The sequence below is a fragment of the Papaver somniferum genome, chromosome 9, assembly GCF_003573695.1.
Source record: "Papaver somniferum cultivar HN1 chromosome 9, ASM357369v1, whole genome shotgun sequence".
Lineage (NCBI taxonomy): Eukaryota > Viridiplantae > Streptophyta > Magnoliopsida > Ranunculales > Papaveraceae > Papaver > Papaver somniferum.
The window spans coordinates 66,126,878-66,130,842 of record NC_039366.1 but is presented as its reverse complement, the minus strand read 5'-3'; the positions used below and the strand labels follow the sequence as shown (position 1 = coordinate 66,130,842).

Sequence of the window (3,965 nt, the reverse complement as noted above, 5' to 3'; positions counted from 1 at the left end):
TTTTCCTGACAAGCAAAAACAGGATATTTATATAACAAAGAACTATTTCGAGATCAAGTGACATGCCAATTCCTGGTCTCCAGAAACTAAAATAAACACTAAACAACCCTACTTTTGTTAACAAGAACAAAGGAAAACAACAAAGAAGAGGATGGACCAACTCTAAGCCAATAAATGAACCTAGCCTTACATAGTAGAGTGCTTGAATAAAATCAAGGACAACGGATTTAAGTACATCCAAGAAACTCAGATTATCATGATTCACTCACTCTTGAAAATGCATGTATACATCCCATACCCTTCCCTTTCTTTCTGTAATCCAACCCCATGCTTAAACTAGCACCATTTCTTCAGCTCTTCGTACTCTCCTTCTGGAATTGGCTCACGTCTGCACCACTAGACATGTCTTGATAAATCCTAGAAATTGCCCTGTGTGAAATTTGGATCTTAGCCTTGATCTCCTCTAGATTATCACCTATAGATGCCTGTCTGAGGTCAGATATGGCTACTTTTATCTCCGTAGCAACCTCTGCTGGGATCTCGTTCTTGTATTCTCTTGAATTCTTCTCCAAGATGAAGATTATTGCATCCGCAATCTTCTTCAAACCACCAGACATGTATTGATAAATCCTAGAAATTGCCTTGTTTGCAATTTGGAGCTTAGCCTTGATCTCCTCTATACTGTCTCCTGTAGATACCTGTCTAAGGTCAGAGATGGCGACTTCTATCTCCGTAGCAACCTCTGCAGGGATGTTGTCCTTGAATTCTTCTAAGCTCTTCTCCAAACTGTAGATTCTTGCATTCGCAATCTTCTTCACACCTTTCAAGCCTAATATTGGGTGCGATACATGGATGAAAAGTTTCTTAATTCCATTAGGCCCTTTGGGTACTGCTAAATAAGCATAACCATGATCACCCCAATCGGGTCCTGCTGACTCCCTAATCTTAAAGATCACTTGACCTTGGAAGTAGAACCACCCCACAATGCAGGCAGCATGCTTAACGTAGTTCTCCGGTAATTGAAATGGGGTGTCATCAACATGATAAATACCGCCTTTATACTCATCATAACGCGGATGTAACGTAATTGCTGGGTTGTAGCCAGCAACTAGTGGCTGCTGGGTAAGAGCACAAAGTATGTCATTAATGTTAAGAGGGATCCAAGCGTACCCATCAATCCATGCGACACTACGCTTAGTAGTGTCGCACTTTTGAACGTGAGCCACATATGGATAGTCTTCTTCTGTGCAAACTCCATGGAATTTGATGAAACGAAAAGCCCATAACGGATTCGATCCTCCACAGCCATTCGTCACGGCACAATCAACTATTTGCTGCTTAGACAACGTCATTGATAGGCCAGTTTTATCTGAAACTAAAATCTCTAATGCAGCTATCGCAGAAAAGACCCAGCAGCTGCCACATTCTCCCTGAGACGTAATCGGAGATACTGCAACTTCATTAGACCAATCAATCTCTCGAGGCAATATCCCTTCATCCTTGGGAACATATGGATAATCATCTTCAACCAACATTCCGCTTTTGTTATCATGAATACCTATAGATGACATGGCTAACTTTAGGTCTTGACCATATAATGAAGTCTTGATCTTTAACACCAAAATACCACTGGCATCAACAGTAAGATCGATCTGAATTAGGGGCAACCCTCTAATTGCAGGGGGTATACCCGATAATTTTAACCCTCCCAGTGAATTACATTTATCAGATTCCTCAAAGAAACTTACACAGAAATGAGACTGGTTATCTTCCGTTGTTGAATAGTACTGCACCAAACACAATTATCATAGGAAAAAGCCTTTAGACAAAGAATATGGAATAAAAGATAAGAAAGCAAAACAAAAACAAAAAAGAGAACAAATTGAGCTGAGAGTCTCAATACCATAGGCAAAACATGTAATATCCAGCAATTCAAGCTCTTTAACATCACCGCGTAGGATACCACCCTGTACTGCAGCACCCTCAGCAACTGCCTCGTCAGGATTCACCCATTTACACTTTCCAAAGATCTCGAAGACTGTTTGCTGAACTTTAGGGACTCTTGTCATTCCTCCGACAAGAACGACTTCATCAATGTCTTTCACTGACAAACTAGCATCCATCAAACATCTACTGCATGGGTTCTTAATTCTTTCAATTAAATGGTTTACAAGTAAATCAAGCGTGGACCTAGTAATGGTGATGTTCAAGTGCTTAGCTCCCGAAGCATCAGCTGTGATGAAAGGCAGCTTGATATCAGTCTGGGAGGTAGATGACAGCTCTATCTTAGCTCTCTCAGCTGCCTCTCTTAGCCTGTGAAGTGCCAATCTATCCTTGGACAAATCAATGAGCTCAGTTCTTTTGAACTCACTGACCAAGTGCTCCAACAGGGCATTGTCAAAATCATCTCCGCCCAAGAATGCGTCACCATCAGTGGCTAAGACCTGTGTGTAGCAGAGCTGGTTAACAATAACTAAGGAAATGTGTAGCAGAGCTGATTACTTGTAACTAAGGAAATAAGCATAAGAGTTATTATAATATAATTATAAATAGCGTCACATATTTACCTCAACATCACCCTTGAAGATCTCAAGGATAGAAACATTAAAGGTTCCACCACCAAGATCAAGAATAGCTATGAGTCCCTCCTTATTATTTAGACCATAAGAAAGAGCAGCTGCAGATGGATCATTAATGATCTTTTCAACCTCCAGTCCTGCATATTTTGCTGCGTCTACCATAGCTTGTCTTTGTGCATTATTAAAGTTAGCTGGAACACTGATTACAGCTCTGTATACAGACTGTCCAATATATGCCTCAGCAATCTCCCTCATATGATTAAGTAGAAAAGCACTAATTTGAATTGGTGAGTATGTCTTGCCATGAGCCTCAACCCACGCATCACCATTTGAAGCCTTAACTATCTTGTATGGTACAGTTGTCATCTCTTTCTGTGTCTGGGGGTCTTCGTAAAGTCTACCAAACAAACGCTTTGTTCCAAAGATGGTGCCAGTTAGGTTAGTAACTGCCTGATGCTTGGCTGGAACTCCCACAAGCAATTCCCCCTTATTGTTGAAGGCAACAACGGTAGGTGTGGTCCGTTCTCCCTGAAAGTTTTCAATCACTTTAACGGTCTGTAAAAACACCAGCAACCATTAGTCAAATACAATATACATCCCAAGGAGATGAAGAGTAAAAACACAGGAGCGTACCAACCCAAACTTACTTTTCCTAATTCCATTACTGCAACACATGAGTTACTGGCTCCAAGATCAATACCAATCACATAGTCTGCAAGGGGTTTCGAGCTGCAATGGAAGTAAGGTGGATCAGAAGAAAGTCCTCCATCAGGTAAGTAAGATCTATACTAGTGGGCAAGCTGGTGACAACATTATCAAGTTGTCACCATTATCAAGTTGGAGCCCAAGAAACATAACATTTTAGAACTAGCAATTGACAAAGTACATGCAGTTGACAACGGGAAACCAATTCGTCACATAAAAAAACATGAAACACACAAACCTGAAAAACTTAGTAGCCAAGGGGGAAGCAGTCCATGCTGTTGCATCAAACGCAGGCAGCTGCATAGTAAAAGATAATTAAGTTCCACACACCATGAAAATTATGGTACCACAAACACCGGACAAATCTAAGTCATGCCTTCAAGATACAATTGAATCTGACAAATATCACATATGAATTTCACTAGCCAAAATCAATCAACTACAACATTCAATAGTACCCCCAAAGACCATAAATCAAACAGAAAAACCCAAAAAGTAAACAACATCTCAGTTTCATACAGCTCTACCAAACCACTGAATCACAAAGAAAAAAATAACGTGATGATAATCATCTAAGAAATCCATGAATGAGAGAGCTAAAGGTAAGCAAAAACTTACAGAAGCTAATTTAGTATATTTTGATTTCGCTCCAGCTGATCTAAGAAGAATCGAAGTCGCCAT

At 40.3% G+C, this 3,965-nt stretch overlaps 1 pseudogene; it reads right to left on the bottom strand.

The window, feature by feature from the left end:
* LOC113312052 lies at positions 1-3,965 on the bottom strand (annotated as a pseudogene).